At 38.4% G+C, this 26,312-nt stretch overlaps 1 long non-coding RNA gene across 1 annotated transcript in view; it reads right to left on the bottom strand.

Moving 5' to 3' along the window:
- LOC140505029 (uncharacterized) overlaps positions 1-25,791 on the bottom strand; it is a 124,194-nt gene extending 98,403 nt beyond the window's left edge. The window contains exon 1 of the long non-coding RNA XR_011967320.1: positions 25,755-25,791. This is a non-coding gene — a long non-coding RNA (uncharacterized lncRNA). The remainder of the gene's footprint in view (positions 1-25,754) is intronic.
- Positions 25,792-26,312: the final 521 nt, after the last annotated feature.

The following is a 26,312-nucleotide window of genomic DNA, read 5'->3' as shown; positions in this document are numbered from 1 at the left end:
CACATACCCCATCCCCAAATGAGCCATGATTAGAATTAGTCTGTGAATTATAAACTTAGCAGCTAGGTAGTTCACTGGATAAAGTTCTGGTCCTGAAGTCAGGAAGACCTAAGTTCAAATCCTGCTTCAGACACTCACTAGCTATGTGACGCTAGGCAAGTCACAACCCCTCTCTGCCTCAGTTTTCTCATCTATAAAATGTAGGTGATAATAACTAAGTAGTCATGACGATAAAATGAAATATTTGTAAAGTGTTTTCCAAACTTTAAAGTGCTATAAAATGCTAGCTAGCTATTATAGTTGGAAAAAAGGGAGGAAAATACATCTTAATTTTTGCTAACCTTTAGTTTCCTTTAAAAGCTACATATTTTATTTTACTCATTAAAAAAAGACAACATTATTCTAAGAAGTCCATTAATTTCACCAAACTGCCAAAGAGGGCTCATGACACAAAAAAAGTTTTTAAAACTCTGCTATTGTATCATAAGATTTAGAGCTGGAAGGAATCTCAGAAATCATCTAGTCCTATCCCCATCTTTTGACAGATGGGGTAATGGAGACAAGAGAAGCAAAGGGACAGGTAATAAGAAGCCCTGATGACATTTAAACTAAGGGCTTATGATTCCAGATTCCATGTTGCCCTCTCTCCCTTTGTCCTTCCCTCTTTATCCTCTCTCACTCTCCCTTTCCTTTCTCCCTTCTTCCATCCGTCTTGCCCCAAGACTTATTGCTTCTTCTCCCTTTAATACAAGATAAGAAAACTGTTTTCTACTTTGCTTCCAGTATCTATCCTGATAATGTCCAGCATTTCATTAGCTTTGGAGGCTGTAGGGAGTAAAGTGCCAAGTCAATGGAGATAACCAGAGAAAGAGCTCACAAGTCTATTTGGCAATTGAACTCCAAGGAAGGCATGAAAAACAACCAAGAAAGAATTATCCTAACCTTGTTTAAATAATGCTACATCTGTATTGGAGTACTGTGTGCAGCTTTAGTCACTGCTTTTCAAATAAAATGAGCCACACTGGAAATGCTGCAGAGATGGGTGACTAAAATGTTTATAGAAATAGAGGGGTTTCAACATGACAACGGACTAAAAGTTTATGCTGTTGTGAAGGTCAAAAATGACTTTAGGGTTAGGGAGCCTCAACACCCCAACCTGACATCTTAAATCACCTATACTTTCCCCAGTTGTACCTCAGGGGCCATTCATCATTTTTGAACTACAACACAACAAACATATATTAAGTCCATACTTTGTTTAAAGTTTGATCCTAGGGGCAGGGACCTATAAGTCAGATGGTCCCTACCCACAAGGAGTTTACATTCTACTAGTCTGGGAGCACATCTGGAAGGAAACTTTTGGTTTTCTCAGTTGTTCCTTCCTCTAGAAGCCACACAGTTCCTGCCACTGTAATTCACTCCAGGTGTAAAACCTTCTAGCCATCAAGAAAAGCAATCCAGGATATTTCATATTATTTTTCCCTGACTTCATTTACTGAATTGAAGTATTACACTCAGCATCTTATGATTTCCTACACTGAAACCCATTTTCTACTTTTCTATCCAATCACAGCTCAGTGAAATAATTTGTAGTTTATCACTCTATGAATTTAGTATCTCTCAACCCAAAGAACTGGCATCTACTCAAAGTCAACAAGCATTTATTAGACTCCTTCTATGTATCAGGTACTATACTAAACACTGGGAATATGATGAAAGATTAAATGAGAAAGAAAAAAGCTACTTTCATAGACAATCTCCCAGATAGAATGTAATTGCATTGGAATATTGTTGTGGTGTAGGAAATGATGAGCTGGTAGATTTAGAAAAATCTTGGACTTGTAAAAGAAGATGCTCTCCACCTGCAGAGAAATAGATGAGCAGTGGAAATAAGCATAATGTGGTCTTACGTATATGTGTTTGAGTGTGTATGTATATATAGATAGATAGATAGACAGACAGACAGACAGACAGACAGACAGACAGACAGACAGATAGATAGATAGATAGATAGATAGATAGATAGATAGATAGATAGATAGATAGATAGATAGATGTGTATGTATATAGAGATGTATATGTGTGTGTGTGTTTCTGGATATCTATGTATATGTATGTACATATTTACACATATGTATGTTATATATGTATATATATACATATATATTATAAACTATATCCGGTTTAACTGTAGCCTGGGGGCAAAGGGGAAAAAAATAAAGTAAAAAGTTCATTCTATCTCATTATCTCCTAATCAATCAGCAATCGTTTTTAAAATTTTACTTTTATATTCATCTATCTATCTATCTATCTATGTGTCTGTATATCTGTTGGTCCATCTGTCTGTCTATCTGTTCTCCTGTCTATCTGTCTCTCCATCCATTCATCTGTCTGTCTATTTGCCCATCTGTCTATCTATCTGTATATCTGTTGCCTGCATGTCTGTATGTTTATGTGTAGCATTCTTTTAAAAAGAACAAAAGAATACATGCAAGGAAGTAAAGACAGAGAGTCTTGAAAATAATGTATAGTATTTATTATATAGATTTTCTTGAAATGGAAATTTATTGCTTTATATTGAATCTTCTCTTATGTTCTACTGTGTACATGGCAATTTTTTTTCTTTTCTTATTTTGTATTTAAGTTTAAAATGAATTCAAATATAATGGAGGGGGGAGTAGCTAGGTGGCACAATGGAGAGAGCACCAGCCCTGGAGTCAGGAGGACCTGAGTTTAAATCCAGCCTTAAGACACTTGATAGCTACTAGCTATATGTCCCTGGACAAGTCACTTAACCCCAATTGCCTTGCCAAAAAAAAAAAATTAAAGACAGTCCTTGACCTCACAATCTAATGAGGGACATAATATACAAAGCATGTCCAAACAAGAGAGATAAATTGGGAGTAATAGTCTCAGGGAGGGGGCACCGGTATTGAGAGGGACCAGGAAAGTCTGCAGAAAGTGGGATTTCTTCTGGGACTTGAAGAAAGCCAGAGAAGTCAGGAGATAGAGAGAGAGATGAGAGAATCTCAGGCATGGGGCACAGTACCAAGATGAGAGATGGAGTGTCTTTTTCAAGAAACCACAAGAAGGCCAATGTCACTGGAAGATAAAGTATGTGCAGGGGAATAAGATAAAAGAAGCTTAGAAAAAAAGGTAAAAAGGGAGCCAGTGGTGATGAGCTTTAAAAAATAAAGAGGATTTTCTATTGGATTCCAGGGGTCCAAGAGATGACTAGAGTTTGTAAAATAGTGGAGTGGCATAGTAAGACATGAGATGTAGGAAGATCAATTTGTCAGCTGAGTGAAGGGTGGACTGCAATAGGGAGACCCTTGAAGCAAGGAGACCAATTAGCAGGCTATGCAATGGGGCAGCTTGGTGACACAGTGGATAGAATACAGGCCCTGGAGTCAGAAGGACCTGAGCTCAAATCCAGCCTCAGACACTTGACACTTACTAGCTATGTGACCTTGGGCAAGTCACTTAACCCCAATTGCTTTGCTTTCCCCTCTCAAAAAACAAAAAAAGAGTTGCGTATGGAGGTTATGAGAACCCATACCAGGGAGCTGACCAAGTCACAGAAGAAGGGAGGTATATATAAGAGGTATTAAGAAAGTAGAATTGGTGGGCTTTAGCAACTGGTTAGATACAGAGGATGAGAGACAGTGAGGAGTCAAGGATAACACCTAACTTGTGAACCCAGGTGGCAGAGAAAATGATGGTGCCTTCAATAGCAATAGGAAATTTAGGAAGAGGGGAGAGCTTGAGTTCAGTTTTGGATGTATTGAGTTTAAGATGTCTGTAGGACATCCAGGTCAAGATAGGCAGTTTGGAGATACAAGACTGAAAGTCAGCAGAGAGATCAGGGCTGGATAAATATAATGGAGAATAATGAGCATAGAGAAAATAATTGAATCCATGGGAACTGATGGGATCGCCAAGAGATAGTACAGAAGAGGAAGAGAAGAGGAACTAGGACAGAACCTGTTGGGGAGGAGTAACCTATAGTTATTGGGCAAGACGTGGATGAAGATCTAGCAAAGGAGACTGAGAAGAAGCAGTCAGATAGGTAGGGAGAGAACCAGAGCTCACTCAAGACCTACATAGAGACAACTACAAAATATTCTTTTTTTTTTTTTTTTGAGGCAGTCAGGGTTAAGTGACTTGCCCAAGCTCATATAACTAGTAAATGTCTGAGGCCAGATTTTGAACTCAGGTCCTCCTGACTCCAGGGTCAGTTCTTTATCCACTGCATCATCTAGTCATTCCTACAGAATACTGTTTAAAGAAATATGGAATAATGTAAAACTGGAGTGATAATCAATACTCATAGTTGGGCCATCAAATAATGAAAAAATTACTCTAGTATCTAAATTGATTTACATATTTAGTGCTATGCCATTTAAACACTAAGGGGATACTTCACAGAGAAAGACTACATAACAATTGAATTTGGAGAAACAGAAGACCTAGAAAAGGAACTAATGAAAAAGTAGGAATGAAGAAGAAATAGTACTTCCATGCTTCAAATTATACTATGAAGCAGTAATCATCAAAGCTAATTATTACTGGTTAGAAATTAGAAAAGTAAATCAGTGGAACAGACAAAACAATGATGAATTAGAAACAAGTGAACTCAACAATGTAGTGTCCCATAAACCTGAGAATTTAAATCACTAGGGGAAGAACTCTCCCAAAAAATATCTGTGAAAACTGGAAAGAAATTTGGTCAAAATTAGATTCAGACCAACTCCTTGCATTATATAACACAATGAGCTCAACATGTGACCTGAATATTAAAGATAAAACAATTAAAACCGAAGAAAATCAAATGAGACAATCCTTCACAATTGTGGCAAGAGGGAGAATTTTAATAAAACCAGGGACAGAAGCAATGACAAAAACTAATATAGAAAATTTTGATCACATAAAAGTGAAAAGCTTTTATGCTAAAAAAAAATCAGCACAACTAGGATGAGAAGGAAAGCAGTCATTTGCGGGGAAGATATTTGCATCAAATGTCTCTGATTAGGATCTGGTATTTAAGATAAATACAGAAGTAATGCAGATAGATAAGTAGACAGAAAACTAGCCAGATGGATTGTTATTCAGTTGTTTTAGTCATCTGACTTCATGATCCCATATGAAGTTTTTGTGGCAAAGATACTAGAGGGGTTTGCCATTTCCTTCTCCAGTTCATTTTACAGATGAGGAAACTGAGGCAAACAGTGTTACTTTCCCAGGGTCACACAACTAGAAAGTGTCTGAGGTCATATTTGAACTCAGTAAGATGAGTCTTTCTGACTCCAGGTTCAGTGTTCTATTAATTACAGCACTGAGCTGCCAACAGATAGACAAACAGACAGACAGACAGGTAGATAGATAGATAGATAGATAGATAGATAGATAGATAGATAGATAGATAGATAGATAGATAGATAGATAGATAGATAGATAGATAGATAGATGAGGGAATGAGGAGAGAGGAAGAGAGGGAAAGAGAGAGAGAGGGAGAGAAATATTGAACCTTCTTTAAGTATTTACTATGTACCATGCTAAGAACTAGGGATATAAATACAAGCAAAAAAAAGTCTCTAGGCCTCAGTGGCTCAGAAAGTGAAGCAAGCATCACACTTGGGCACCATATGAAATGTTAGTCTGGGTGACTTTTTTCTAGGCTCAGTTTCCTTGTCAATAAAATGATTGGGCTAGGCTAAATGACCTGTAATGTGACTAGGCTTGGACTGTAGCTATCCAAGGCTTGTCACAACTCATAGAGGTCCCTGTGACTTGCAGAGATCTCATAACAAGAGTTTGCATCAATTTCCTTAGTTGAATCTCATGATAACCTGGAGAGATATATGGGACAAATACTCCCTTAATTTCACAGATGACATGTTTCCTGACTTGCCCAAAGTTACACAGTAAGTGACAGAGGGGATATGTAGATCCATAAACATCAGCTCCAGGGCTTAGGTCAAACACCACAAAATCTCTGCAAGCCTCAAATCAATGTTTTAAGACAGATTCAGTTAAGGGAGGAGAAGTCGTTTGGAAAGATTTTGGACATCAGAACACAAGGCAATAATTCCTAAGATATTGGTCCTTATGAACCAAGATACTAGAACACCATGAGACTACTTCTGGAAAGACTATGGCCAGAGGAAGGGAACAGAGAGGTATTAGGCCAGGGAGAAACTTGTTAGAGGTATAGCTATCATGGTGAGGAAGCTCACTATTTCATATTTTTTTATTTTAACTACTTGTTCTTGCCAACTATGTGCTAAACACCACCGTTTTTACCTCCTGAAGGAAAGTAAATGTTATAAGCACCTCTAAAATTTGGTCGCCTGGAATGAACCCTCATCAGCCTGCTCAGTTAAGGCTCTGTTAGATACCTGGTCTCCTAACATTGACTTTCTTTCTACTGCATCATTATGGGGCCCAAGATGGAAGGATATTCTTAATCACCAAAATTTCCTAGTGCCTTGCTGACACGTATGGAGTTTGTGAGGCAGAGGAAAGACTGATTTTCATTTCACAGAGTAATACCCAAATTCCGTTTTCATTCAGGGTCATTGTTGCTCCTCAACATTGACACCAGCTATATTTTTTTTTTAATTTCTTGGAACACAAAGAGAGTAGAATAGTAGCCAGCCAAGAGGATCTCTATAATCAAGACCATGTCCCAATTTCCTTTTCAGAATCAATTCCTCAGGATATGGACAGTTAGTAACAGGATATTTTATGGCTTATTCTATCCTTCCCCCAATTCCTGCCAACAAATTTCCCCACAATAAATTATCCAGGACCACCTCCAAAATGCTAGAGGGGCAGGCAAATTATTTATCAAATGAATACTTAAGGTTGAAACATAAGTTGCCTACTTTGTGGAAATGTTAATTTAATTAAAAATGCATGTCTATAAACATTATACACAGTAACAGGAATAGTGTGCAATGATTAACTGTGAATGACTTAGCTATTCTCAGCAATACAATGGTCCAAGACAATCCCAAAGGATTCACGATGAAATATGCTATCTGTCTCCAGGGAAAGAATGATGTTGTCTGAATACAGATTGAAGCACACTGCTTTTCATTTTCTTTTTTGTATGTCTTCTTGCACCAAATGACTAATATGGATGTTTAACATTATTGCACATATATAATCTATATCAGATTGCTTACCATCTTAAGGAGGAGGAAGGGGAAGGAAAGAGGGGTAGAATTTGGCACTCAAAACCTTCTTTTTAATGTTAAAAAATTACTTTTACATGTAATCAGGAAAAACTAAAAGAGTATTTTTAACGTATTTCTAGAGCAAAATCAACTAATACAAAATTCTAAGTTTTTTTAATGTTTGAGTGGGTTTTTTTTTTACATCTCTCATTTTCCAATGACTCCTTCTTAATGGAATTTTTCCTGAAAACAGTGAAATGGTTCAGCAAAACAAACCAAATACATTGTCTATGTTTGGTAACTTATGCCTTCTTCAGTAATTAGATTTTACCACCTCTCTAGCAATCGTCATAATTCAAGACTGATCACTTCACCAAAGTTCTTATGTCTTTCATTGTTGTTTTCCTTTACCATATTTTGGTCCTTGTACAAAATTTTATTGGTTCTTACTTGCTCTGTACTAGTTCATATAAATCTTCCCAATTTCTCTGATTCACCATGTAATTTCTAATGATGCAATATATCATATTAACATAGTAACTATTTTATTGCACACATATCTGTGTTTATATAATATGAAATGATATAACACAATTCAAATAAAATATAACTCAATTCATTCAGCCATCCCTCATTTGATAGCCTCCACTATGTTTCTGGTTTGGGGTTTGTCTGTTTTCTGCTACAGAAGTGCTCCTATAAATATTTATGTATCTACGGGACAATGACCTATCTTTGACCTTCTTGGAGTATATACCCAATAGTGATGTCATTAATCAAAAGATATGTATAATTATTTTTCTAGAACACTTATTGATTATTTTCTAGGCTAGTTGTACTAATTCACAGCTCCACCAACAATGCAGGTATGCCTTCTAGCAGGCACTCTATTTTTGCCTTTTATCAAATTTGCCAACTTTATAGGTGTGAGATGAAACTTCAGACTTCTTTTCATTTTTATTTCTCTTATCATTGGTGATTTAGAGCATTCTTCTATAATTGTTTGTACTTTTATAGAAAAAAATCTGTCCATAACTTAGCTAATGGTTGATGACTTACATTCATATTCTTAGGTTTTCCCTCAATTTTTTATTTTGTTTTATCTTAAGAAAAATTTTATTTATATATTTCATTTTAACATCACTTCATTTCCCAGTGCATTTATTCCTTTTCTTCACTTAAGAAGTCATGCCTTATTTTTAAAAAGAATAATATTTTTAAAGCAATTTAGCAAAACTAACCAACATATCAATCAAGTTTGACAATCCATGCAGTATTTGACATCCATAGAAGGATTATGCTCATATCTCTTCTTTGGGGTCAAGTTTGGTCATTATAATTACAGTTTCAATTTTTTGCTTTTTTTTCCATGCACATTGTTGAACTTATTGTATATATTGTTTTCCAGGATCTGCTTATTTCATTTGGCATTAACTTCATATAAATCTTCTAATAGCTACAGGTATTGTTCATATTAATATTTCATTATATTTGTGTATCCCTATTTAACCTAACCTAAATGGTTAACCATTTCACAATTTATGGATATCTACTTTGCTTCTAGCTCTTTGCTACTACAAAAAGTATTACTGTAAATGTTTTAGTGGATACTGGACCTTTTTTGACATCTTTGGAATATAAAACCATAGCAGTGAGCACTCTAGGCCAAAGGATATTGACATCTGAATCACTTTCTTAGTGTAATTTAAAATCTCTTTCCAGCAGGGTTGCACCAATCAATTCATAGTTCCTTCCCAGAACCTCTCAACACTATTCATCACATCTTTTGTCATCTTTGACAATTTGCTGGATATGAGAGTTGTTTTGACTTGTATTTCTATTATTATTAATTAATTGGACCATTCATATGGTTGCTAATGTTCATAATCTTTCATATTTTTACTATTATTAATAATTCACTTCTATCCTTTCACCACTAACCATTGCTGAATGATTTTTGTTCTCCCGAATTTCTCTACTTTCCTAGTAGCGGATTCTCTCCCTAGAGATGCCTACGCTCTGGAATCCTCTTTCATAATTAGTGAAAAACTTACCCAGGCTCACATAGTAAGTGGCAGAGCTGAAAAACCCAAGTCCCTTCCTCCATATCCAGTACTCTTTCTACTATGCCACGCTGCAACAGCAAACACTCTGACACATCCAGGATGGCCTGCTAGCACAGGTTCTTAAATCTGCTTTTCTAAAAGGAAAGTAACTTTTGAGGAGTCAACAATCTACTTTAATTACATTCACTAAGAGAGAAAATACAAGCAGAGACATAAAGACCAACATGCAGGGCTTCTAGTTGTCTGATCATAGGCAATAATACATCACAGATCAGACTGTCTGACCATTACATATATACATAGTTACCAAAGAAAGAAGTACCAGCATCTGGGTTTTCAAAGCCAAGCAGCTTCTTAAGGGCTACCTGGAGTCTCATGGGGCACATGAACCTTCTTCCAAAGAGTAAGTCCCAAAGCAAAAACCTCACCTCAGAGTAAATATACACTTTTCGGAGCCAGAGGGTATCATGACCCTCATAATTCAGTGCCTCTTTAGAAATTAACAAAAGGTATCTGAGGTCTGTTAATGGGTGGGGAAGATTTTTAATTCTCATTAAAATAAACTAACATTACACACACTAAGAGATCAGAAAGGAAAATTCAATGGCTCTGGAATTTTCCTAGAGAAAGGGTTCTTACCCTGGGTTCTATGAATTTGGGCTTTGTTTCTTTATGTTTTCATAACTGTATTTCAATGTAATTTCAATGTAATTTTTAATCCCATGTATTTTTTTAATGTATTTACAAACATTCTTCTGAGAAGTGGCCCATAGGCTTTACTAGCCTAACAGAGCTGTCCAGGACACACAAAAACATGGTCAAGGGCCTCTGTTCTAGAGCATAATAAGGTTTTAAAAAAAAATAAAGGATGAAAGGGAAACAGAAAAATTAGTAGTAAATGTAGAAGAACTGAAGAGTTTATGATGGATGCAATCTTATTTCAGAACTTCTTGGACTGCTTTTGGGGACTTTTTATATCAATCAATTAATAAGTAAATAGTTAAGTACCTATAAAATGCAAATCTGAGCCCCCAGCAAAGATTGACAATAAAGGCTGCCGAACACCTGGCCCACTGAGTGATACATTGGTTAAAAGCCTTGGCCTGGAATCAGAATGACTAGAGCTCAAATCTGGCCTGAGTCACTTATTAGCTGTGTGGCCTTAGGCAAGTCATTTAAACTCTATCTTAATTTCCCCATTTGTAATAATAATAATAGTACCTACATCCCAGATTATTGTGAAGAATAAATGAGATATTTTTTCTAAAGCACTTATCACAGTGCCTAGCACACGGTAGATGCTATATAAATGCTATTACCTATCCTATAGTTCGCCATAGGCAGCAGTCATAACTGAAGGGGTTCAGAGCTGTATGTGAGTTACCAAAGAACACAATCTGCACTTTTTTCAAGGCCAATTACATGTAGATGTGGAATGTAAATTAGGGCACAAAGTGATGCCAAGTCCTTTGTTTGATCCTCCAAGAAGAGGCAAGTGAACAAAGACATGAATGTATGGAAAAAAACTAGTTGTGACATTCCAGGACCCCTCAACTAGGATTGTGAAAAGCTTATATCACAGAGAGACAGATCATTCATCTTCTAAACACAGATTTATGTTTCAAAAATAACACCTAAGCCAACATCCTCTTGGAGATCAGGCCTCCAGAAAAAATAAAAGTAATAAAAACATAAACCCACTAAGATCAAAATGCAAAGGATAAGAGATAAAACTCCAGAGGGGGGTAGTTTGCAATTGTCCATGCTCTTTCAACTCGATCTGGGCATCATAATAATCCATATTTATATGGTAGTTTCCTCGTTATGACCCTGAGAGGTAAGGAGTACAAATATTATGTTACTCCTAAGTCCCAGGCCTTTGTGCTGGAATCACACTGCCTCATGGAAGAATATTGCCTTAACTCTTTCTCCTTCTGGCCTCTCTACCCAGGAGGCTTCTACTTTATAGCCACATCCAGACTGAGAACCCCTTAGGAACCAAAGAAGAAATACATCTCTGTTGCCAAAAACAATTTTTGTGGTGTGCTTCTTTTCAACTTTTCGAGTTGAGAAATTTTAGAAGAGAAGAAGGTGTTGCTTTCTCAGCACTCCTCCCCAGTGCAAGCACTTAGCAGGAATACTGCGAAAACTGACAAAGTTTTGCTGCTGATTCTCATTCATGCTCCAATACAGGCACCTGGCAAGTGTTGAGAACAGAACCTGCCACACACCTGGCCCACAGTTGACCATAGGCAGTAGCTAACATCTAAAGGGTTCAAAATTTTGCGTGAATTATCCAGGAACAGCAAGAGAACTTTTTTTCAGGGTCATAATTACTTAAATCACAGACAGATCATTCATCTTTTACTAGATGTGTATTTGTTTCTAATATAGCACCTAAGGCTATATACTTTATATATGTGTGTGTATGTATATATATATATATATATGTGTGTGTATATGTACATATATACACACACATATATGTATATACGCATATGTGTGTGTGTTTGTATATTTTACTTTTACACCATGGGACATCCTGAAAAGCTCTCCCAAGTTCAGATTACTCTGTGGGTCCACATGCACTGAAAAAATGTAGTTTACAAACCCCAACCTGTATTTAACTAAACAACCAGAAGACATAGTTCAAAGCAAAGACATTGATGAAATATCGTAGTGAAAAGTAGTAACAGAATATTCTACCCACTTTCATACACCTGGGAAACACTCTCCCACAAATACACACATCATCAATGAGACAAGTAAACATAAGTTAAAGATTAAGGAACCAGAAAAGGAGACAGAGACTGAATATTCAGAGAGATGTTTAAAAGTATTGTATTAGATAAGTCAAGAGAGAGGAAAAAGATCAAATCTTCAATCGTTTCAGGAGAGGTGAAAAAGGATGAGGACTGAGTCATAGTTGTTGGATTTTGGTATAAAGAGGTCATTAGCAATCTGGAAGGGAGCAGTTAAGTAGAGTAGAAGGGATGGGAGCCAGATTTCAAGGTGCTGAGTAATGAGTATGTGGTGACAAAGAAAAGGTATCCAGCTTCCATCACTCTGGCATGTGGACAGTGAATGGGAAAGACAGCGGTTAGGATAAGAGAATGATAAGTAGAGTTAAGGAAAAGTTTTTTGGGGGGGAGGCTGGGTTGGTTTATTTGGATTTTTTTATGATAATGATGGCCTGAGCTTGTCTATAGGCTAGTGGTGGAAGAAGGGAAGAAGGAATGCTGAATCATGGGAAAGCATTTTAAAATTTAATCTCTCTATCCTTACTCTTCCAAGAATTCCCAGACCATACTGATCATTTAATCTCCACCTGTCATTTTCTCCAAGAGTGGTAGACAAGAAATGTGAGACAAAAATGTGAAAAAGGAAATGAACCCTTCTGTATGCAAGCATTCTGTCCCAGTAATGATTATTCTGGAAGCATTCTCCGTGGACCCTGTGATCAAATCTGAGATGCCAAAAAAAAAAAAAGACAGAGAGAGTTCAGTCTTTAAAATACATAAGAATTCACACAGCACTTTTATTTCCATTTTGGCCATGACTGCAAGCAATTGAGTGAGCTGTGGTAATGCAGACCAAGGACCCAGGGCAAGAAATAAAGTGAGTTACAGATCTGGCACTGGGTGCTGTCAACAGTACAAATTACTTTTATTGAGGTCTGATTCCAACAAGAATTCAGTCCTTGAAAATACTCTGCCCTTCACAGAGATTGTAACTGGAAACAGGTGGAAGTTTCTGTAGATGTCACGTCATCAAGGCCATCTAATATAATTTAAAGACTACACTACAGAGGTAACATGCTACATGCTGAATAGAGAAGAAGGAATTCATTTAAGGCTTTCATTCAATTCAACTAGATGAACATTATTAAGCATTAGCTAGACCTCCTTTTATAAGGAAGTATAACTAGTAAGTCAGTAAAAGTGTTAGTATCCCATGTATAAAATAACCATGTGTAGTAAAGCACGAGATTTCTCACCTATGAAAGGTAGGAGGGGCAGCCTGAATCCTATAAAGTACAAGCACATTATTGGAAACTGTTCTTTTCCCTGGCTTGATTCATTTTTGTTTCAAAAGTTTTTCTCAGTTAGGTCTAGGCATATGCATACAAATTGTTGATTCTCTGCTTATAATTTCTTTGGTTTATGGAGAGCTTGTGTTTACCTAGAGTTATGATTATAACATAATTTTCTTACTTGTGAGATTCCTATAAGGAATCAATACCCTCTCCTCCTCTCTCCTCCACTGTCTCATGCTCCGGCATGAGGTAGCAAAACTTCTTGAATCTCTACAGCCATTATTAATCACACCACAGAGTTGGTGCCCACCAAATTTTCTTTGTCTATAACTGGACAGAGGGCACATAGCAATTCCAGGTGGGAGGTATGATTAGAAGGAAAACAACAATACTGGTTACAGTCTTGGGGTGACACAATCAGATCTCTGTCTTTGCCTTTATCTCTTTTTCCCCTCATCAAACAAGAAGCTGGATGGGGTTGGCAGCAAGTATCCTATCAGTTCTACTTGCCATAGATCTGCTGTGGCATCCCACCAGAGTCCTAGAGAAGTGGGGGACAGGAGCTAGAATCTAGAAATCAGATGCACGTCAATGCAGCCCATATTACTTGCTCCTGTGTGGTGCAAGATGGGCAATATTACCCTTCTGGCTTCCTCTTCCCAAAAGCCTCCAAGGCAAGTTCAAAAAGTTGTCACAAAACTGGTGAACTCTGGAGCATGTTATTCTCCAATGTCTCCAAAGCCGTGCAATATGGCCAAGATCTAGGAAAACCAGGGTTACCTTCATTGAGGCCTCTCTCAGGCTCAATTTCCTCATCTAAAAATGAAGAAAGATGCCTTTCAACTCTGGGTCCTATGTCCCCATGATTCCATGTAGCAAGGCACTATGCAAAATACTTTATACAAAGACTAAAAAGTAACATATTCCCCTGACCTCAAAGAGCTTATAATCTAAGCGAAGGATGACATGCACGCAAATAGTTGTAATATGAGTTAAAATTTATTAATCATTTAGGGAAAGTCAAACAGAATAGCCTAAAATATTCAAAGAAAAATGGATCATTCCCATTTAGGGAGATTAAGAACGGATTTAGGAAGGCTTTCCAAAATCAGAGAAAATGAAAGAAGGTCCATTCCAGGCCTAGGTGACAAAGTATACAAAGACACAATGAATGCAGTTTGAGACAAGGGAAAAGTTAGTAGTCTAGTTAGGCTAAAGCATGAGATGAGCGAAAGGGATCACCATAAAATGAAACTGGAAAAGCTGATGGGAGCTGGATTGGAGAAGACTTTAAATGCCAAAAATTTATTTTATTTAATAAACAAGGGAAGCCACAGATGTTTTTACTGGAGAAAAATCTGATCAGACATGAGCTTTAGGAAGATACCACTGGCAGCAGTATAAAGGATGAATTAGAGACAGAAAAGACTCTAGGGAGAATATCTGGGAAACTACTATTGCAGTCCTTTCAAGAAATGAGCAGACCCTGAACTAGGCTGATAGCAAGGGAAAGCCGGAGCTAATACAAAAGATATTGTGGAAGTAGCACATAATAACTGATTGGATGTAGGGGCTCAGGTTGAGGAAAGAATCAAGAAAGTCTCCAAATTCATGCTTTTCCCACTGCATCGCTAAGAAAAATCAACAGAAATTTCCAGAAAATTAAGGAAAAATTTTATAATAATTTGTAATTCTAGAGAAATTATTTACAATAACATCAGAATATGTAAAATTCTTGGGAATTAGTTTTCCAAGACATGCACAAAATCCATCTAAAGCTAACAATAAAATGATTTAACAATTAATAGGCACAAAATAAATAAATAAAGGAAGATTTAAATAATTGCAGATATTCAATGCAGATAGCTAAATCAAGACAAGTAACAAAGATAGCAATGCTACCCAAATTAATTTACGGATTTATTGCACCATCTATCAAAATACCAATAACATACTCCATAATTTATGCAGAATATTAAGGGATATTATAAAGGGGAAAAAAAGGAGAAAGGGAAATCTATACTGCATGATCATAAATTATACTGTAAAGCAGTAATTAACAAAACTATCTGGTAATTTTTAATTTTTCATTGGATCTACAATCTCTTATCTCAGCCTATCAATACATCCTTAACTTGTGACACTAATTAAATGCTAGTATTTAAGTCTTTCACATTTAGTTGACCCAACATGCTGGGTGCCCTCCTTTCAGACCCAACGTTAGGTGAGTAGGAGGACAGCGCATGGTCTGTCCATGCTTCCGTCCACTCTTCTATTTGACCAGCTGTCCCTAGAATGAAGTTCCTATCTGGTACAATCAGTGACTTGGGTTTCAGATAAGCAGTAACTCTATTAAGGGACAGCGGATAGAGCACCAGTGCAGGAGTCAGGAGGACCTGAGTTCAAATCTCACCTCAGACACTTGACACTCACTAGCTGTGTGACTTTGGGCAAGTCACTTAACCCCAACTGCCTCATCCTGGGTCATCTCTAGTCATCCTGATGAATATCTGGTCACTGGACTCAGATGGCTCTGGAGGAGAAGTGAGGCTGGTGACCTGCACAGCCCTCCCTCCCTCAAAACAAAGTCAAGTGCAAGTCATGTCATCATTTCTCTGACGGCATGGTCTTCTTTGGCCATGAAGGACAAACACAGACAGAACTCTATTAAACAGGAAAACAAGTGAACACAGCTTCCTCCCCATTCACCTCCTACCAATATGAATTCAATGACCCTCACAGGTAAAAGCAGCCCACAGGGAAATTCCTTGTGGTCTGAGAAACCCCAGTCCAATACATAGGGAATTCCTTGTAACCTGGATGTCACCTAAATCCACCTTGGTAGGAGAGTTAACTCGAGCCTACATCGTAATATGCCAGCAAATACCACCGCCTAACCTCCTTCTCCAGTCATACATATCTTTGATGAAATCATTTCTACCACTTCTTACCTGAAAGTTATCTATGGTAATATGCTACAGCCTATTTATACCTTTCGTATGACTTTGGGTGACCCACAATTTTAATTTGTTAGAAATTGTGTTATTCCATGATTCACAGACATAGAGTACCAGAAAAAAGCACTGGTGTTTAAAAAGATAGAATTCTTGCTTCAGGAAGAAGCCTAGAATCACTGAACACACTTCACAATTTCCCAAATCCAAACCAACCCTCTCCTTCCTAGTCAATTCTGGACTCAATTCATTATCCTGTATTTTGCAAACAAAAAAATAATAAATCCATTGGACAGACTGGGCAATCTAAAGCTAGAATGAAATGCAAACCATCAACTTATTATTTGTTAAGTCCAAGATCACAACACGCTAGGGAAGGAATTCATTAGTCAACAAAATATGTTGGTTAAAGTTTAATAGAATGTTGAAAATGGAATTATTTCTCTCTTATGTTTTATAAATTCCAAATGGACCAATAATATTATGTAAAATACAGCATAAAAAAGATGAATGATTGACAAGTATTTATTAAGCACTGCTTATATGTGAAACATAATGCCAAGATAACAGATTATTATATTTTTCACGTACATGTAGAGTTGAAAAGTTGTTAGTTATTCACGGTACAAAAGTCTTTTTGGCTACCTCCCCAATTTCCACTCACACTGGCAGGTTAAGTCCCCAAAAGGCAAAGACAACTATTCTCAGGGGTAACTCCAAAGAGTGTTGTGAGTTTCTAGTACCATAACTCACATTTCCCATCAGCATCCTTGCCATTGATTATAACACAGATTGAATTAGCTTTTAGAAATGGTATTTACTAAACAGTTATAGCAAGGACAATTGTTACCAAAAAACATAGTCCCTCAACCTGGAGTTGTACTTTCTCCTTGCCACACAAGGTCCCTGGGGAGAGTGGTCTTAAACCTCAAGTACAAAGGTAATTGGGCATAAGTGTGGTGAACACATGTGGCAAAGGTGTAATACATGCCTCCCAGTTACTGGGAGTCTTCTCCCTTTGTAGAGTCTTCATAAAGCTCTCCTTAAGAGCAGTTCTTTACTAGGACTTCTACCCATCCACATCAGCAGCTCGAGTCTGTTAGCCACGGCTATCGAAATAATAGTAGCGAACAACAAAGGAAGCACCTGTAGAAAGATATGGAAAAACTGTCATTCGATGACAGTGGCCACTTCAGGGATCGTGACCCCTCTTAACCAAGAAAAGTACTTGTGATAGATTTTATAAAGGCCAACCCTTAGAACCTGGCAGGAACCCTATGGAAGAGGAACCCAATGGAAGAAGAACTCAGAGGAAATTTGTGGACCTCCAGGTGATTGTGCCTTACTGGAAAAGGAATTCCAGTGGAGGCATTTGATGTGCCCTGTGCATGAAAAAGAAACTTAGAGATGTTGGGTCCAGACCTCCAGTTGGTTGCCCTACATGGTAGGACAGTTTGGTTTCTCACCTGAGGGTAAAGGGGAGGTGACTTCCAGTTGGCCCCCAGTCCCAAATCCCTGTAGGAAGTAACCTATGTGTTCTAGTAGCTCTGTAGGGAGCAGGCTATCCCACTCAGAAGAGAGACATGATTTTCTTGTGTCTTTCTTCTTCTTTATTGCCTTTGAATTTTGCAAAATTGTATAGGCTTGCTAAATTGTACCACTCTAACTTCAGACCAGAGTGCCTCAATGTCTGAAGGCTTCTTTTACACCATGGTTCCCACAGTTCCAGGCCTCATACAGAGACAGTCTCTGAGAGACTAGAGGAATTAGCCATACATTATCTGTGAGTCTCTCTCCCAATACCTTATGTGCCTTATGGTGACTTTTTCACAGATTACAACCTATTCAGGAACCTCCCAACCATACATCTTCCCCTGGGCCTTGAAGCTCAGGGGCAGTACCCCTACTTTCTTTCTTTAATGGATTTTATTTTTACCCAATTGCATGTTAGACAATTTTTAGCATTTGAGGTTTTCTTCAAGTTTTGAATTCCAAATTCTGTCCTGCTAGGGTTGGAAGCTCAATTCCATGTGGACAGTCTCGGGCAGGTAAAGGTGGGAACTTCTAAATCTTAGAGTTCTCACGAGACCCCCCCAGGAAACGGCTGGGAATCGAGGTGAACCGAGCTATCTCGTGTATTTCCGCCTCTTCCCGTGAGAAACGTGATGGGAGAGAGCTCTCCCCGCCCTCGAGATTGTCCCGGATCTGGGCACACTATTGTTATCTAACAGCACGGTATTCAGATGCAAACTATGCCGCTGCAGAGCTTAAGTAGGATCAGGAAAGCCTGAAAGCTCTCTTGGCGGGAGGGGCGCGGAGCGGTGAGGACAACAAGGCTCCGCTTTTCCTCTCTCTTGTCTCCCCTCCCACTCTCTCCCCACTTGTACTTCTACTTCCAATCTCTTATTGTAAGATCTTTGCCTCCTTGGGAGATCTTTCTCTTTCCCTCCTAAGGAAGAATTCCCCTGCACTTGTAACTAACCCTGAAATAAAGCTCAACCCTTGTTCGACTCTGGAACGTCCTTTCTCTCATACGAGCATCCGTTTTGGCCAACCGAAGACCTCGGGATAGAGGTAAGAAGACTCGGGTAGCCCACAGGCCTCTAGGCCTGGCACTGTCCCTCTCTTCTCTTCCCCCTCCCTGAGACAGTAAGCAATCAGACATAGGTTATACATATGCTGTCATGTAAAACATTTCCATATTAGCAATTTTGGACAAGAAGATGTCAATAAAAGAAAAGGAATGAAAGAAAGTGAAGAACAACCTGCTTCAGTCTGTATTCAAACAATATCCATCTTTCCCCGCAGGTGGATAGTATATTATTAGTCTTTTGGGATTGCCTTGGGGCATTGTATTTCTGAGAACTAAGTCATTCACGGTTCTTCATCATACAACATTGCTGTTACTGTGTACAACATTCTCCTGGTTCTGTTCACTTTAGGAGTACCCCTACTTTCTCACTAATTATCTCTCATTCCACTACGATTCTCCCTGGGAAACTGGGTAGAGTTATAAAAATTAAACTTTAGATTTCATGATGAAATATAAAAGAGAAGATTGAAAAGGTCATCAAGAAAGGGGAAAGTTTTATAGTCTTCAATACATCCATAATTGCAAAATAAATGAACACAATGTATGTAATAACAGGGGAGTGACTGAACAAAACTTGTACATGAATTTAATTAAAAATAATCGAACCAGAACAAATATGAAAGATACCAATAAATAAGGGAAATAATAAATAGAAAAGATACCAATAAATATGGGAAAACTCGTGTAGCACCCCTGATTTGATCTTTGATCCACTGCCTTCTCTTTCGGGGGGACTCTGTGTGTGTTTGTAGGTAATTGGAGTTAAGTGGCTTGACTTTGGGTCACACAGATAGTAAGTGTTTGAGGCTGGATTTTAACTCACGTCCTCCTGACACCAGGGCCAATGGTCTATCCACTGTGCCACCTAGCTGCCCTCTCTCCCTTCTCTTTGTCATGACTCCAGCAAGAGAAGGAAGGGGTCTGAGCAGGAAGAAGCAAACAAGCTTTGAGACAAGTTAAAAGTGGATATGCCTACCAAACTTCAGGTACTGAGAGAACAAATAATCCAAATGAGGCAGAAACAACATAGGATGCAGTCAGGATATTTGAGGAATAAAAGACTATTCAACCTTTGACAACTTGGTTAGTACAGTGGAGGGTGGTAGAACTTGAGTCTTTAGGTATTGTTAGGTTGCTGGTTTAATTCCTGCTTGAAGGACCCAATGGCATTTTTTTTTCTTATGTGGAAACTTAAGAGGCAGGAAGACCTGAGTTCAAGTCTAGCTTTAGATACTTACTAGCTGTCCTTTGACCCTTGGCAAGTCATTTAATCTCTCTCAGGCTATGCTTCCTCATCTATAAAATGAAGAATTTGTGTTTGATAAGTTCTCAGGTTTCTTTCTATTCTCAATCTGTGAGTATATGAGGAAGGGAGGCACAGAAGGAATCCCTCTGCATGCCCACGAATGCCCTGACAACACTCCACTACTTTGCTAGCAAAGTATCATACTTGAGGGCAGGGAATTTGTTCTTTGTTTCCTAATTCATAGTAGGCACTTGCTAAGTGCTTATTAACTGATCAATTAAAGTCTTCAACAGTCCAATCTATAATAACTCTAATCACACTTCGTGGTTAGCAAAGCACTCCACCTACTCATTTGGTCCTCACAAAACTGCAAGACAGACACTATAACTATCCTCATTTTACAGATTACAAAACTGAGGCTGAGGGAGAAGAAGTGACTTACTCAGAATTGTAGAGTTAACAGCTAGGTTTTCCCAGCTCCAAGTCCAACACTCTACACACTGGGCCATCTAACTGCCTTATTTGCAATTGTGTTAGGAAGCAATGCAAAAGCAGAGTAGGAGCCTCCAGTCAAAGAAGTGACCAGAATAAGAATCAGTGTCAGTGCTCTTGGACCAAATTTCACCCTGATGGCTCCTTATGAGGCCGCAAGTGGTGAAATAGAAAGGAAATGTTTGGGCCGTGAGTGGAAAGGAAGACAAGAGATGGTTGTAATTCCCAGTGAGAGTGGCTGACTAAACACTTGAATTGTCTGTGGAAATTGTTGATTGATGTAGTGCACGTCCAAAGACCAGTTAAGAGCTCTCAGGCTCTGGGAATTTTAGACCTACACCCTACATCGCAGTTATGTAATATCCAATTCTTTGGTCATGCATAAAAGAGATGTATATGATAAAATCATGCTTTGTGATCAATTCCATTATGCCATACTAGTGTGATTAAAGTCCACCGAAGTGATGCACAAAGGCAAGAGGTGAGCAGAGATGAGATACCTCATCCCTAGACTAACTGGATGAGTTCTGCCACCCGCAAAGAGCAGAGTGAGGCCACAGAGGTTGTCAACCCTCCAGGAATCACAGAAAACTTGGTATTTCTCCTGAGCATCCTCTGGTATTGGGAAAAGCACGAGACCACCATTGCCAACAATTGTGCCTTCATCACTAATGAATCGGGTAACTGGACAACAGCGCTCCTGGTGGTGAAACTTACATACAGTGATGGAGAAAATATTTTTTGAAAAATAAAAGAATAAAATACACACTGACTGAATACAACTATGTAAAAATGGCAAACTAATCCAGTATCTTGGCCAAGAAAACCCCAATGGAGTCACAAAGAGTTGGACTCAACTGATGTGACTCAATAGAAACAACCACACAAATAATTATAATAATAGAAAGAAAAATCTGAAAATATACACAAGAAAAAAGTTCAGATAGGGACACAGAAATAAATAGGATGATTTAATTGCCATCTTTTAAATATACACATTTTAAAGAAAATTATAAATAATGGAAATTTATGGTTTCATTTACTGTACAATTATTTTATTCTTGATGAGGAGAAAGTGAGACTGGTGACCTTGCACAGCCCTCCCTCCCTCAAATTGCAAGTCATGCTATCATCTTGATGTCATGGTCCTCTTCAAGAATGAAGGACAAACACAACCTGTGAGTGAGGGGCCTCTCCTCTCCTCTCCTGGGGTGCTCTACTCAGGGGAAGGTGCACTTCCATGGCCAAAAGCTGCCTTTTCTCCTTTGGGTTTACTGGCTACATTTCTTGCTTAAAGAACAAGCCTTAAGCCCAGTTCACTTTGGAACTCATAGATTGGACACCAGGTTCCTGCCCACCTAGCACAGACTGAATGTAATTACTAATTAGTAACTTGTTTCTCTTTTACTCAGGAACCCTGAGGGTCTTCTCCTCACAGTTTGATTTTGCTGTTGTTGCTTTTTCTTTTCTTAAAAAGGTCCATCCTTTGAGTATCTACTTAAAGACACCTATTCATTGAATGGGTGTATCTCACTCAAAGTGAGATTCTGATAAGACCTTAGCCTAAAACGTCCAAGGTCACACACTGAATCCTGAGTCATCTCCAGACCTCCTAATGAATATCAGGTCACTGGACCAAGATGGCTCAGGAGAAGAAGGTGAGGTTGGTGATCTTGCACAGCCTTTCCTCACTCAAATCAAAGTCAACTGCAAGTCATGTCATCATCTTGATGTCATGGTCCTCTTTGAGAATGAAGGACAAATACAATTTTATTCTTGATCATATATTTGAATTCTTCATTTGCTGATGGTTACTAAGTTTAAAAAAACAAACATTTTAAATAAAATCTAAAGAAAACTACCTAAAAAAATCTTAAAAATAAAGTAAGTGCCTTACCAATCTGCTCAAAATACTTGAACTAGTAGATCCAGGAAGAGAGAGAAGGTATTTCCCTTAAATACAATTATGCTTATTCAGTTGGACCACTTCACTATTCTGAAAACATAATCATCAGGATTCGTGTTTATTTCTCTTACATAAAGGAAGTATTTCTATTGAAGAGCAATGGGTCTAAGATTTCCATAGCTTCAGAGACATTCAAGTAGATGAGACTGTCTTTTCTCTTACTCTCTTCCTTTTCCAATTCATCCTACACACAGCTGCCAAAGTGATTTTCCTAAGGTGTAAGTTTCAACAGCTCATTATTTCCTTTACGATAAAATGCAAGCTCCTGTTTGGCATTTAAAGCCCTTCACAGTCTAGATCAACCTCTCTTTCCAACTTTCTTACACATTACTCCCCTTCTCTCACTCTATGGCTCAGCCAAACTTTGGTTCTTGCTATTATCCACAGACAACAATCCATCTTCTCTCTCCAATCGTTTGCACTGACTATACTCTTGGAATACACCCCTTTTCCTCCCTCTTGGAAGCCCTTGCTTCCTTCCAAGCTTTGCACAAGCACCACCTTCTACACGAAGCTCTTACTTATCCCCACCCACAGCTTCAAATAATTACCTCTCATGTATTTTGTATAGACTTACTTATGAATAAGTTCTTTCCCCCAGAAGGATGTAAGTTCCTTAAGGGTAAGAACTATTTCATTATAGTCTTTGTAATACTAGCACTTAGCATAGAGTTTAGCACATAGTAGGTACTTAATAAATGCTTACTGATTGAAGCCCATTCCCCAGTTCTGACTCTGCCATCAACCAGCAGCATGATTCTAAGAAAATAACCTAGTATGGTTCAGTGGAAAAAGCACTAAATAAACCAGAAAGTTATGTAAAACTCCAAAACAAAGACTTTCCTCATTGGAATTCTATGTACCAATGAAATCACAGGTCTAGACCAAATTCATCCTGCTACAAAGCAAAATGAGATAATGAGTATCTAGTTCCATGCCACTGGAAGAGTTCAAGGTCAGATGATCACCTGTCAGGGATGTTGTAAGGAAGAATTAGTGCTTCAGAAAGGGGTTAGGTTAGATGACAACTAAAGAATCTTACAAATGAGGCATTCTCTGAATTCTATGAAACAGCTAGAGAATGAGTCCAAGTTGTAAAGGAAGAGGGAAGGGACACTCTAATCTCTTGCCAGTTGACATCTTTATTCACTCTTTTGGCTTCCTGGGATGATGAAGAATGAGGCTGATGTTAGGAACTGAGGGGCATTAGTAGCCCAGTTGCATTGACCCTAATATTTCTTCACTATAGGCAAAACTGGCCCTAGGAGCCTTTAAGTAGTGACTATTTCCACTAAATAGGGGTTTCAAGGGCAGATAAGCACAAGCAAAGGTCTTCATTCTCCAGCCACACATACCTCACCTATGACCACCTAACCCACTTGATCTTTTAACTACCAGCCTTTGCCTTTCTATCCACAGTACAGATTGAGAAAGCTTCCCCCAGGCCCCTCCCTCCTGGCAGATACTGATGAATTGGACTGAAACTAGCAGTAGGAGCACAAGTATGGCAGTGTGGTACATACTTTATGCCTAACTTCTGAGAAACTTGACATAATGAACAGTACACAATGGGGTGAGTCACCTCGTTGGCACATTGAATACAGCACCTGATTGACCTGGAGTTCAGAAGAATTAAATTCAAATTCACCTTTGAATACTTGCCAACTGTGAGACCCTGAGGGAGTCACTTCATATCAGTCTGCCTCAGTTTTCTCATCTGTAAAATGGAGATATTAATAGCACCTATCTCCCAGTATTGTTTTGAGGATCAAATGAGATGATATTTGTAAAGCACTTTGCAAATCTTAAAGTGTTATATAAATGCTACCTATCATTTCTATTATCATTATTGTTGTTCCGAAAGGCTTTCAGAGAAATGCTTAATTTTATTTCCTCCTCCTTCCACAGTACCTAGTATAATTCTGTGTCCACAGTAAAGGGCTCAATAAAAAAAATATTTGTTGCTATTCTTTGTCAAAAAAGGGACAAGATCCCAAACCATGTTGAATGAGCTTTCAAATGCCCTCACAAAGTTCCATTGAGAAGGAAAGTAATCAAGCTCTCCCTGGACAGATGGCTGTAAATCTGATTAAAGTGTTTTACCCATCTGTTTAGAAACTTCTTAAAAACAGGAGATGTTTCTACCCAAGTTAACTTTATTAATACCAATGTAACAAATTTTAGGAGAATAACAGAACAAGCTAGTGATTAATTTTATTCCAAAGGGGACAGCATTAGATTTATCCCACTGTGGACTATCTCTATAAGTTAAGAGGATGTCAGAAGATCTCCATATGGAGTCACTCACCAATCAATCACTTTCCTTTTCAAAACAGAAGGGCTACTCTCCAACCTGTGATCACCTTGCACTCAGACAACCTAAGATAAACAAGTACATTCAGACTAGTAATATCTATAGCAAGGGGCAGCTAGGTGGTAGAGTGGATAGAGCACCCATGCAGGACTCAGGAGGACCTGAGTTCAAATCTCAACTCAGACATTTGACACTCACTAGCTGTGTGACTTTGGGCAAGTCACTTAACCCCAACTGTCTCATCCTGGGTCATCTCCAGTCATCCTGATGAATATCTGGTCACTGGACTCAGATGGTTCTGGAGGAGAAGTGAGGCTGGTGACCTGCACAGCCCTTCCTCACTCAAAACAAAGTCAAGTGCAAATCATGTCATTATTTCTCTGATGGCATGGTCTTCTTCAGCAATGAAAGACAAACACACACACACACACACACACACACACACACACACATCCATAACAGCAATCTGTGAAAAACACCTTGAGATCAACAAGGAAACAACATCAAAAAGCTGAACTGCAGATCCTCTTGGAGAGTCATTTTCTTTCATTTCTAAGTGGTAGAAGAGAAAGGAAAAGAGGCATCAAGTAGATGCCACCAGCTTCTCAATGATCCTACTGGGATTTTAGAGTTTCTCTTATCCCTTGACCCCTAACAAATAGTGAAACCCTTCTTTCCCTCTTACCCAAAAGAGACAAAATATAATTGCTTTGGAGGAGTAATAAGAAGCAAACTATGGAGCAAGCTTGGGCAAATGGTTTAAAAAAATGACATTGTCAGCTCAGAACCCTGTTCTTATCCTGTCTTCTGTCTCCCTTGGCCCCAGCAGAGAGTAAAATCCTTCTCTACCTCTTACCTAATAGAGACAGGATAGAATTACTTTGGGAAAAGAGCAACAGTTCTTACCCTCTGTCTTTCCTTTTTGGATATGCCTCCTCTCTTCCCTTCCTCAGAAAGGAAGATATTTATTTTGGACTAAGTTTTAATCTTCTCTTGTTGACAATGTTGGTGTTGTTCAGTCATCTATGACTTTCTGTGACCTCATTTAGGGTTTTCTTGGCAAAGATACTGGAGTAATTTGCCATTTCCTTCTCCAGCTCATTTTATAGATGAGGAAACTGAGACAAGGAGGGGTAAGTAACTTGCTCAGGGTCCCAAAGCTAGTAAGTATCAGAAGTTGGGTTTGAACTCATGAACATGAGTCTTCCTGATTCCAGGTCCAGTGCTCTATCTACTGCACTACCAGGCTGCCCTCTAATCTCCCCATCTCTCAGAAAATTGATGTAGAAGACCTCTACATACTCCATGGTAATACACAAGATGCCCAAGCCTGACACAGAAGATACAGTCATTCCTACACACACACCTACAACTTTAATTCTTACAATACTCTAATTATCCTCACTCATTTTGATGGGTTTTCTTTTTTTGTCAGGATATCTACATACCATTCATTTACAGGAT

Source organism: Notamacropus eugenii, chromosome 5 (assembly GCF_028372415.1).
Source record: "Notamacropus eugenii isolate mMacEug1 chromosome 5, mMacEug1.pri_v2, whole genome shotgun sequence".
Classification (NCBI taxonomy): domain Eukaryota; kingdom Metazoa; phylum Chordata; class Mammalia; order Diprotodontia; family Macropodidae; genus Notamacropus; species Notamacropus eugenii.
Note: the sequence above shows the minus strand (reverse complement) of the source record. Positions and strands in the feature narration are given on the sequence as shown.